The sequence below is a fragment of the Ailuropoda melanoleuca genome, chromosome 6 (genome assembly GCF_002007445.2).
Source record: "Ailuropoda melanoleuca isolate Jingjing chromosome 6, ASM200744v2, whole genome shotgun sequence".
Classification (NCBI taxonomy): Eukaryota; Metazoa; Chordata; class Mammalia; order Carnivora; family Ursidae; genus Ailuropoda; species Ailuropoda melanoleuca.
In genome coordinates, this window is record NC_048223.1 from 9,340,396 (window position 1) to 9,352,845 (window position 12,450).

General features: G+C 44.9%; 1 protein-coding gene across 3 annotated transcripts in view; it reads left to right on the forward strand.

Moving 5' to 3' along the window:
* The window catches only part of NMNAT3 (nicotinamide nucleotide adenylyltransferase 3), a 115,114-nt gene that overhangs the window by 74,821 nt on the left and 27,843 nt on the right, over positions 1–12,450 (forward strand). The window lies entirely within an intron of this gene.

The window sequence follows — 12,450 nt, forward strand, 5'->3', positions numbered from 1 at the left end:
TGTCAGTTTTAGGCTCTGTTCCCTGATTTTGCTATGATTTGAATTCAGGGTCCCAAACTATAGTCCAGAGTTTATCCTTTGTACTTCTCCTATAGTTGAACAAATGGATGGCTCCAGAAGGAAGAACTCTAATTTTCGAGACACGTGGAGCAGAAATGGGTGCATATCTGCTCTCAGCCAAATCTCTGCCCCAGCCTAGGCAGGACCCAGGAGGCTCGTGCCTGTGCCTGGCAGCCTGCCAGCACACAGACTGCTCCCAACCCTGCCTGCCACCCAGCCACACTCAGCCCTGACTTGGTTCTGGGTCCTGGGATTCTCATCTCTATTTCTGCTTTGCCTCGGACGCCACAACCCACGGGAGAAAGCACTGCAGAGTAGTGAGCCGTAGAGGGGACACTGCTCCCTTCCCTGGGACCCCAGGGTCCCAGAAAGAGCCCTGGCTTTGAAGTCAGCCATGGTAGCAAACCCACTCACTCATGCATGACCTTGAGCAGCTTATTTCACCCCTCCCACCTGTGTGTCCTCAACTGCAGCAGGGGAATAACCTCTCCTAACTTTTGCAAGGTTATTTATTATAAGGCTTCAACGAGATGACGTACACGGAGCGTCTGGCCCACACGACATCCCCAGAGCGCCTTTGGTCTCCCCACTTGCATCCTGAGCAGGTCTCAACCCGGGGCTGGCTGAAAGCAGTTCCCGTTCCTATGGCCACAACCGGACAGGTTAACAGCATATTCTCCTATCTATGCATAGGGGTGAGAAAACCACAAAACACTTTCTCCTGTTTTCTTTAGCCCTTTCTTGATAGTTTATGACGTTATTTCCTAACGATCCTGCCCCACATGTTTGTGGCATCCCAGATTAAATTGCATCGTAAAGATAACAACCCAGTTGAAAGCTTGTCCTTTTTTTTCCCCTTTGGACAACCTTGAGGAGGGGAAGAGTATTTTATGACTCCCAAGTCTTCCTCTCAGCGACTTGCATTTTAAATTGAAATATATTTACTGCAATATCATTTACACCAGCAGTTTTCTGTGTTAAATAAAAATATCTGATCAGTGTCCGGTGTGATGCACATCCCTTTTGCTACCTCTGCGACTTTAATTTTCATTCTCTATTACACAGTGAATAGACAGAGAATTAAATGCATCATGATAAGGTGGTGCAGGACAATCTGAGATAAGGGGGGAAATTAAGCTCTAATAATTCTATTTAAGGCAGTGACAGCCCCAGTTTTGGGTCTTCTGGGATTTAGGAGATACCAGGATAGCAGGAGTAAATATCATATAAGCTCAGCATGTAGCTTTAATCTTGGGCTCACACAGACGTTTATTAATCAAATAGAGTGATTTTAATATATATGCATGGCCAATTCTCCAGCCTGGCTTGAAAAACTGTTTATTTTCACATTTCTAATTTAAAAGATTTTTCTGGAGGAGGTAGATTTAAGAATGTTGAATTACTCCGCCAATTGTTTTGAGCCAAGATAATTTTCTCTTTCTCATGGGAGGCTTCAAGGGCTTGAGGCCACACAAGTGTTATATTCCAAAGTCTTTCAAAGGGAGGCACTTTTCTGATTTAGTAACAAATCAGCATTTTCTTTATATGTCTGCCTGGAGCTGTGGCTTCAACGAAACAGAGCCCAGAAAGGTCGCCTAGAGGGCAGTCTCCACGGCAGGTACTCTCCTAACCAGACTCGGCTGCGCCAGGTTAGGGGTGAACAGGACTTCACCAGTGAAAGTGCTTTGGATCGAGGCCCTCAGACATTTTTCCGGTTTCCGTTCTGCCTCACTACTGCGCTCATACGGAGTGCTATGAAAAATGGGAACCATTATTCGTGTCTTCATAAACTACAAGACGCCTCTTCCCATCTTTCCATCCCCTGCCCCCTTCCCGCAACCAAATACAAAAGGAAAACTAATCAATGTTTTTGTTTAATTTTTTGCTTATCTTGTGTTATTCTGTCTTATTCCTCAAAGAGCTCAAGTTGCAAATCACATATCCAACAAAGGACTCCTATGTAAACTATATAAAGAATTCTCAAAATTTAACAATAAAAACGCAAATAGTGCAGTTAAAAAATGGGCAAAAGACACCAAACAGACTTGTCACCGAAGAGGCTATTCAGATGGCAAATAAGCACATGAAAAGATACTTAAAACGTTAACCATTAGAGAGTACAGCTTTAAAACCACAGTAAGGTGCTACAACACACCCGTGACAATGGATAAAAGGAAGCATAATGACACTGAATGCTAGACAGGTTGCAGAGAAGCTGGACCGCTCATACTTGCTGGTGGGAATGTAAAATGGCACGACCACTCTGGGAAACAGTGTAGTGATTTCTGTAAAACTAAACATGCAACTACCATGTACCCAGCAATTACGCTCACAGGCGTTTTATCCCAGAGAAAGGAAAATGAATTTTCACACAAAAACCTGTACACAATGTTCACTACAGCTTCCTTGACAGTAGCTAAACGTTGAGAAAAGCTCCAGATGTCCTTCCAGGGGTGAATAAGCTGTGATACATTCATACCAGAGAATATTATCCAGTAATAATCAGAAACTATACACACAACAGCTTTGATGAATCTCCAGGGAGTAATGCCGAGGGGAAAAAGCCAGTCCTAAAAGGTTACATATTATATGACTCCATTTATATAATATTCTTGAAATGACTAAATCATGTGGCTTGAGAGGAGGGAAGTGGGTGTGGGTTGTAAAGGGACAACTGAGGCTCGCTGTGGTGAGGGAACAATTATGTAGCTCAGCTGCGTGGATAGATGCAACCTACAGGTGTGATGAGATTTCAGGGAGCTAAATACACATGCTCAAGTGAATGCATGTAAAACCGATGAAACGTGAGTAAGATGGATGCATTCTCAGTCCCGATGTCCTGGATACTGTACTGTAACAGTTCAAGATGTTACCACTGAGGGAAACTGGATAAAGGGCAGATGGGATTGCTCTGAATTATTTCTTAAACTACATATAAATCTACAGTTATCTCGGGGTGCCTGGCTGGCGCAGTCAGTTAAGCATCCAACTCTTGGTTTCAGCTCAGGTCATGATCTCTGGCTCGTGAGATCGAACCCCGCATGAGGCTCCAAGCTCCTCGTGGAGCCTGCTTGAGGCTCTCTCCCCGCCCTCCCTGCCCCTCCCTGCCCCTCCTGCTTGCTTGTGTGTGCCCGCGCACTCTCAAATAAATCTGAAAAAAATAAATCTACAATGATCTCAGAATGAAAAGTTTAATTAAAAATATCAAAAAATAATGCAAACAACATATGTATTAATATAAGGATAGGTGGGGATTAAGTGAGGAAGGGACATTGTCCTTCAGTGGACCTCTTCCACGTGCAGGGCTGGGGGATTCCAACAGAGTCATATTATCCTCAAAACATTCCTGTGACCAAGTATTAATATTCCCATTTACAGGATAAGGAAACTTGAAGGCCTGGAGAGGTAACACATTTTACATGAGACCTCCCCAGCAAGTAAAGGACGAAGCCCCAGCCTCTTAGAACGCAAAGCCAGTGCTCTTACCGTCTCACCATGGGGGACCCCATCGCTGTAGCAGACCCTTACTGTCTCTGCTGGCTGCTGCTGCTGCTATACCAGCCCGTCAGGCCTAACCTTCAGCTCCCCCGGGAGACAGCCCCGGAGTTAATATACCAGGACCTGCAACTGTCTTTGTCTTCCAGCGGGAAGCAAAGATTATTCAGAGTCAGACACAAGCATTTGCCCTCTTTGCTAAGCAGATCATAAAGAGAACTCATGCAAAGGGCATTCAGAAAACCCAGGCCAACATCAGATAAAACAGTTAAGTAACACTCCCACCAGTACAAAGGGCATTAATTAAAACGAACTGAAAAGATGTGTCTGTATAAATATTTTTGGAGACAAGGTTGTCGAGAAAGAGTTAGACCTTGGGGAGATTTATAAGTTACTGATAATTATAGGGAAAATAAATCTCCGGAAGACAAAATCATTTAAGAATAGATTTTGTAAACTAATGAGATTGGTTCCTTCCAGCAGGTGGATAGGAAAACAGTGAAAAGAATGGGGGGATGGGAACAGGGTAGAAACTAGGACGAGGGCAGAGAGACCCTTCTCTTTGGGTACCCCTTTTTCCAGTCTGACTTGGAATCACATACCAAAGTAACTAAATATATCATTAAAGTCAACCTGGGTGAGGGGGGACCCAAGATGAAATACAAACGGTAACAAACAGCTTTACTTTACTACAAAGGAATAGACAGCCCCACTGATGGCAGTGGGAAAGCAAAGAACCAGCTTTCAGGAACTTGGAAAGCAGCAGTCTGACTGGATACTGGGAGGCTGAAGCCAAAAAGAAGTATGTTACAAAAGTACTGTTCTCTAGTTAGAACATTTATTTTTCCACAGGGGTGGAGGTGAGCAAATTTGAAGCTACTTTATGTAAATACTGGGATCAAATGTGTAAATTCTTGTGGATGGTAGAGCCTGGTTTCTCACTGTTGAAGAAAGAAGTTACAGTAAGGGAAGGAAGGGAGGTGGAATGAACCCTGTGGTGTTGGATTGGAACTGGAGGTTTCAGTATGAACACAGGGTTTTTAATGTGTATACGGAGGGATTGTTATAGAAGGAAATACAGAGGGGGGTGTGGACGTGTGTGTTACATAATTATATGATACATAATTATAATGTCTAACATATAATTTCCTAGTTCTGTCTTCTAAGAGATACCTAGAAACCACAAAGCCCCAGTAGCATTGAGCACAACTAGCCTTCTTAGTTTCTAAATGCCGTTCAATTAAAAAAAAAAAAAAGCCAGGGCTTTTTAGAGAAATGTGGGGTTCCTGAGCTGGGGCAGAGAACAAACAAGATGGGCCTGAATATCTTACGGTGCTGGAAAGCAAGGAAGTGCTTAATAAATGATGGGATCGTGTCAGAAAGATGCCAGGGCCAATTTAAAGGATGTTCCATTGGGCAAACCTGGGATAATTTGAGGAACAATATAAATAATGATAATGGATTACACCCCACAGAATAAAATAAATACCCATGAGTCCATAGGGATATAAATAAATGATTGAATGAATAAACAGCAGAAAGGACAGTTCCTCCTCATGGTAGAATTCTAATGAGTGCTGGGGAAGGAATGTTGGAAATAAAAAATCACCATTTGGCAAACATCACAGTAATGGTTGTTGCACACCAGCATCGTCAGTGTATGTTAAAATTGGTGGGCAAACGTATGATGGGAAACAGGGTATTTGCATAGTCTCCAAGATGCTTATTATTTACAGATATGCAGGGGAAGATAGTAATTTAACAGGAGAGAACTCTGACAGACACCACCTCAGCCAAGTATCATTAGTATCACCAGAATCAGGACAAAGCGATGGCTGGCACCCTGGACATGACGCGCTGAGAAGGGGCGCAACATCGTCTCCAAGATATTCTTGCTGAAGGGCATAAATTCCATCCAATGGAGAGAAAGCCTCCTACGAACCAAAGTGACGGATGTTCCACACAAAAAACAGTACTTTTCTCAAGGGTCCAGGTCATGAGACACTGAGGAGCTGTCCCCAGTTAGAGAACAGGATACAGGACAGTTACGTGCAATGTGGGATCCTGGATTGGATTTTAGACCAGAACAAGGTGATCTTGGGGAATTAGGAATACAGTCTCAAGATTCGTGAGTCGTGTTAATGGTAACTTCCTGGTTTAGATGATTGTGCCATGGTCATCGGAGATGTTAACATTAGCAGAAGCTGAGTGAAGAATATGGGAAGTCCTTGTACTAAGTACTTTGCAACTTTGTTGAGTCAAAAATTATTTCAAAGTAAAAAGTTAAAATACGTTAAACTACAAAGGTTATATTGAAATCATTATCCAGCCAGCAAAACAAATTTGTTATGTTTAATTTTATCACATGAAACCAAAATAATAGTAATAATAGTACCTTTGAATGGCTCCTTTACATTTTACAAAATGTTTTTACATTCTTTTATTTAAGCCTCAAAACAAGCCCAGGAGATAGCATTATTTCCGTCCACCCCCATTGTAGAGATGAAGAATCTTAATCGAAGAGGTACTTGGTATGGTTAAAACAAGCACAGAGCACATAGACAAGCAAAACTTCCAAAGCCAGACAAACCTGCTTCCAGGTCCCAGCACTGCCATTTCCATCCTGCACGAGCTTGGCCAAGCCAGCAAAGCCACCTCAGGGGAATGACAGCAGCTGCCTCTTGAGACTGTTGTGAAGATCTACACCCTGTAAACACTCCACGCAGAGCCTGGCACACCCTTGGCACTTACTAAGCTGCAGATGGTGAGCGTGGTGATGACAATGGGATTTTAGAGCTGGGGGCACCTTCGTATCCAGCCCAGCAACCTTGCCCACCCAGCACGGAAATCAGAGCATCACCAACTATAGCTCTGGCCCTCCTGCGGACACTGGGAGTGGGATACAGCTTAATACGGTGTGAGGGAATCCGTCTCTTTGTAAAACAAACCAAAAAAGTGAATTTCATATAGAATATCCATGTAAATGTGCATATATTTCTATATTCTTAAGAGTTAACAATAGGTACATCCCCAAAGTGACCATCTCTACTAAGGGTATGTCTAAGGAATGAGGGTGAGGAGGAAGGCGGGCCAGTCCCTTGGCAGGCACCCTCTGCGCCACCCTCAGAAGCATCCCCAGTCTGTGGCCAGTGCTCTCGCTGTCTGTGAGGTGCTTGGAAGCTTAAGCTGTTTGAAACTAGGATGCCCCTCCCGGAGGTCCATTCAGGACTTCAGCACGCATGATAAGCTATGGACTAAGAGGCAGGAGGAACGGCATTGCCTTGCCCAGTGCTCTGCACGCCGCAGCTGCTCATGGCATACTTAGGATGGGAACTTGGCCTAGAGAGTAGCGATCATCTCCGTCATACTTTGCACCAAAGTGCTTTGCACTTGGTGGTCTTCGTGTCTCTTTCTACCGTGTTGAATTCAGTTGACTTAATCTCCTAAAAATTAGCACAGGACAAATCACACATAATCAACAATATCCGTGAACATCCTGCAGATCGCTCCATGCAGGCTGACGTGTGTGTAGACAGTGTGCAGACAGTGTGTTACCAGTGTACGATCTGGGTTAAGATCATGGGCCCTGGAACCAGACTACCTCGGTTCATACCGCAGGGCTTTGATTAATTGGCTTGAGGACCTTGGGCCAGTTCCTCAACCCCTCTGCTTCACAGTTGGTTCATCAGGAGAATGCAACTGACAGTCACACTTTCCTACGGGAGTCGTGAGCATTAAAGCCTTTAGCACAGTTCCCAGCACTTCGTTAGCACTCAGTATGTGCCGTCCGCCGTCACCATCATTACACATTTATGTATGTATAGCACATACAACAGTGCATACATAAAATACCGCTATAAAGTAACTTAATTACATAAGCTGTAACATATAGTTGGTTTTTTTCTGCTGTGACCACCCCCACACACACACTGGGTGCTCAAGCAGTAACAAGTCTCATTTTGTGCTGGCTTTACAGTCCCACTGTGGTCGCCACATGGCCAGCACCGCTCCTGAACTAGCTCAAGTCCAGCTTCCATGTTTCTGAAATCAGATTGGGGCTGAAGCTTCCCATCAGATAGGCTGACGTGGCAGATCCATGTGACATGTTTTACTTTAACCACAGAGGTCATTGAGGTGCCCCTGCCTTAGACTGGAGATCCTGTTTAGACTCTAGATGGTGGACCCCAAGATTCCACCATGATGCCATGTCTGGTTCCACTTGGTGCTTATTGGGATGCCACGGTAACCTGGAATAAGTATGTGCAATTATACCTAGCCTCCCGACCCTTGATTGCAACCTGAAATAGGGACACTGTCGTTTCTCTCCTCTCCAGTCTCAGCGCTGGAAGGATGGTGGCCACAGCAAGTGCGGTGGTGGTGATGGCTGCACCAGTGGCGGCGGTGGTAGCATAGATCATGGCGCGATAATGGCCGTGGTGTTAACTGCTCACAGTGTGGTGGTGGTGGTGGTGGTGGGACTGATCATGGTGTTGGGATGGGCAGTGATCTCGTCGGTCTTGGTGTGGTGGTGGTGATGGCACTACCAGTGTGGTGGTAGTGTGGGGACTGTGGTGTTCGTCAAAAATGCTGATCATGATTTGATGATGGAAACAGTGGTGGTGACCAAGTAGATTGTGATTCCGTAATTTACGTCAGTGCTTAAACCCTGGATGTCAAGGTGTGGGGGTCTGTATTTGAGGAAGCTCCCCCCAGGTGATCTAATGTATACCTCCCGTTGTAAAAGACTTCCTTGGCCTGGGTCTTATGAGCAGTTCATGTAAATCAGTGCAGCCTGACCCCCTGCCATAACTTGCCAATGGAGTTAACTGTGCATCTCACAGGGTGTGGTCCTCTGAACGCTCATCCAGCAGAATGTTCCATGAAACCTAAATGAGCTTGGTAAACCCCGAGATTTCTGTGCCTTTCTTGGGGAGTGACTGTGCACATCCACATGTTAGCGGCTCTCAGAGGATCTGCAGTCTGCAATAAAACCTGTTTCACTTTGTCTACCCTGGTATATCCGAAGCTTATTTGACCACTGAACCCTTTGGGGGGGGGCGGGGGTTGCTGCCAAGTGCCTGTAAATCATTACACAGAACAGCTAGAGAGAAACACTAATCTAAACAACACTTGGAATGAAAAGAAAAATAAAACTTTTAGGAAAAATGTTCCCCCAGAGGGACTAACTTTTTAGTGCTTGGTGGGAATGGTTAGCTTTCCGTTAGTTTTGCAACTCTAAAGTATGTCTTAGATGGAAAATGGAAGAAGATCATCTACAATTGACACAATCAGAATCGACCGATGAATACATTAAACAAGTAACTGAAGGGTATTATTAGAAACAAACCTCAAAAATGAAATTGCATTAAACTGCATAAAACATTTACAACCTCGGAAACCCAATCCTTCTTTTTGTCACTAAATATGTTTTCTTGAGATAAAATTGACTTTATCCTTTTATCACATACTCATAGGTATGACTCATTTGGTCATTACAGCAAAGCAGTCCTTCCTTACTTTAGAGCCCAGTGCTGGGCTCATAAGAGATCCTGCATACTGAAGGGGGGTGGTTCCTCTATGCTCAGTGCTGCCCCTCAGATCTCCATAGGCCGTATTGCGATCACCCAGGATGCTTGGGAAGACTCTAAGTTCCTAAGCCTCCCTGCCAGAGAGCAGATCCAGGTACAGCCCAGAATACGCATTTTTAACAAAGACATCAATCAGTGCAGACTCACTTTGAGAAATACCAGGAAAAGTGTTGGTGTTAACCACTGTCTTCCTCCTATTCCCCCTAATGTCAATCTCAGAAAAAATACTCCTTGTTTCCGTAGCAGCTGAAGGGGTAGCCTGCTGGTGGAGGTGGGCTGACAGGCTACTCCGGTCTCTTCCCTAATGTCTGTTAACCTCAAGGGCAAAGCCTGCAACCCCACCAGGTATGCTCATAGGAGGAGGAAGAGGGTTTCCTCTCTTTTACAGTGATCCCTTCCCATTCACTGAGCCATCATTAGTCTTACCACGAATAATGCAAAAAGGCAGCCAAGCAATTTATATTTTATCCATAAAATTAAGCCCTGTGTTTCACCACAGCATTTAACTCCGTGACCTATTTTATTGAATCCCTTAGCAGATCTTGGACAGTTCCCTTGAGTGTAAATTACTATGAAGGTAAATTGAAAGCGTATCAAGAAATGGGCAAGGATATTAGTGCAGAATCAAGGAGTCATCAAGCTTCAGTTGTTCTGAAGGCTTTTTTTAAAAGTCTCTTTTCAACATAGAGTAGAAAGAATTGATTTGATTAATAAAGACTTTACCTTTCTTAGGTCACCATATACCTTCTGCATCATACATAACTCGGTTTAGAGGTCCCTTCCTCCAGAAATTCTGTTCCATCTGTTCAGAGTCTCTTCTGGGCTCCTCGTGTACTTCTGCCCTCCACTGACCATCTCGTGGTGGCTGTCTGTCTCCCCCAGGACTGAACCCCCATGAGGACAGGGCTCCCACAGTATTTATGTCAGAATTCATGGTGCTGGTGCGCTACCTGGCTTAAAGTGCATGCCATGCGGATAGCTAAATAAATGTATAAATGTACGTGGCTTCCTCTTGCTTTTAGAAGAAGAGAAATGGTGTTTGTAGTGAAAACAAGGGATAAGTAGGGGAAATTCAGATTCAGTGGATATTTCTAGCACGCTGTCCCACCGCACATTTGCCCCGAAACTGGTCTTTGTCTCCTACATTAGCTCATTTGATTCAGGTAAAGAGACTGAAAACAGAGAGGTTAAGTAACTTGCCCCAGGTCACACAGCTCATAAGCAGCAGAGCAGAGTCTTCATCACTCAGGTATGCTTCTGCCTACTCGCCCTCAAGTTCCTGCCAATACAAAGCAGGGTGTCTTTAAGAGCACAGGTGTGGCATATAGCCCAGGACTAGTAATTGTCAACGGGAAATGAGGCTGCTTTGCACAGACGGAGGCTGCCCACAGCAGTGTTTTGGGCAGCTTTCCCAAGACTCCTTCAGCGGACTACACACCAAGCCAGAAGCTCCTGAATACAGCCTGCCCCCCACCGCCTCCCGGATAGAGTTACTGTTCCATCCAAGGCCCCCAAAGAGAAAGTGATGACTTTCTGAGGAGACTTGAGACTCCAGCATTTGGGAATTCTGGCAAGTTCTTTTTTAAAAACTGCCTACTCTGAAAGGGGACTCATTCTGTTCACCAGACAGAGACGCAGCCAGGAGTTCAATGTTGGGAAACAGAGGCACACTTAAGAAAGAGGTGCTAATACCCTGAAAGCATGTAGGACCCCAAGGAGCCAGCCGCCCCATCCGAGGCTTTGTCAGCGCGCCGATAATCGGAAGGCACTGCAAGGTGACCAGCCCCGAGCACGCCTGAGACTCGGGAAAACAGTTGTAGAGAACGAGTGGAGCGAGAGAGAGGAAATAAAAAAGGCCTCGCGCTCCAGGACCAGAAAGGAAGTTTAAACCCTGTGAAATATTGCTGCTTTGTTGTGTACTTTGCCAGTTTTTTAAGAAGTTGCACACAAGGCAGGACATTTGGAAACGAAAGAAAGAGAAAGCTCACGCTGACCAGCTCAGGCATTGAAGGATTCTGGAGACCAGAGGGGGCTTTGTAGTGGGCAGGAAGAGCGTGCTGGTTCAAAGAAAGACTTCTGCTGAAAGCAGCGAGGGAAACGAGGGCAGACAGAAGAGCCGCGTGCCCCACAGGCACTGAAGGGGGAGGGAGGATGGTTACACTTCCCACGGCCACCAGGTCCAGCCCACCCAGTGCCCCTCCAGAGGCCCTCAACTCTGCGTGGGATAACCGGAATTGCTGGATCTGTTCTCCCTGCCCCAGGCTTCCTTGATCCAGGCATTTAGTGGCCTTTGAAGGTAGGGGGTGCTTCGGGCCAGCAGCACACCGAGCAGAGCAATAAAGAAGCAGGCTCAAGTTCATCTGGACTATGAGAGCTAAGAGCAATCTGGCTGAAGAAACCAACCAACCAACCAAAAAGCAGAACTTGATGAAGAAAATAAAGGAGAGCGTGCCAGAATGGCCTCAAAGCTTCAACTGCCTCATGTTTTCCAAATCGTGTTTTCCAGACTTAGCTTAGAGGCCAGGTTTAATCACAGTAAGCTCTTCGTAAAAGCGTGCAGATCCATTTGGTTGAGATCCTGGTATTTTTTTCCAACCTGCTTATCATCACTCTGGCTTTCTTTCCTTGTTTACCTTGCAACACTTGCTCCTGGTATTTCTTAAAAGACTTTCACCTTTCAAGGTCCTGTTTCCCCGAGGTGCTTTTCAGCCAGCACAACCAAAGAAAGAAAGAAGTGGGTAAGGGTTGGACTGGGCCTGCGCGCACAGGGACACTGAGCTTCTTTTAAAAGTCATTCAGTAAAATCCAACACCTACTTAGGGATTTTTTTTAAGCTCTTAGTAAATTAGAACTATAAGGATACTTATCTAGCATGACATATAATGGCATAACACTTCAGAAGCATTCCCACATAAGCAAGGAAATAGAAAAGAATGCCTACTCACCACCATTACTTTCTAATGGCACCAGTCAAAAATAAGAACTAGACTTATAGATAGGGGACTCAGTATTCAGTATTTGCAGGTGGTATTACGGTATCCCTAGAAAATCCAGGGGAAGCATTTGAAAACCTAGCAGAACAAATACATTCAGTAAGGTAGTCCGGATTAAAAATAAACAAACCAAAATACAGTTTTCTTTTTTTTTTAATGATTTTTTATTATATTATGTTAGTCACCATACAGTACATCCCCGGATTCCGATGTAAAGTTCGATGCTTCATTAGTTGCGTATAACACCCAGTGCACCATGCAATACATGCCCTCCTTACTACCCATCACCAGTCTATCCCATTCCCCCACCCCCC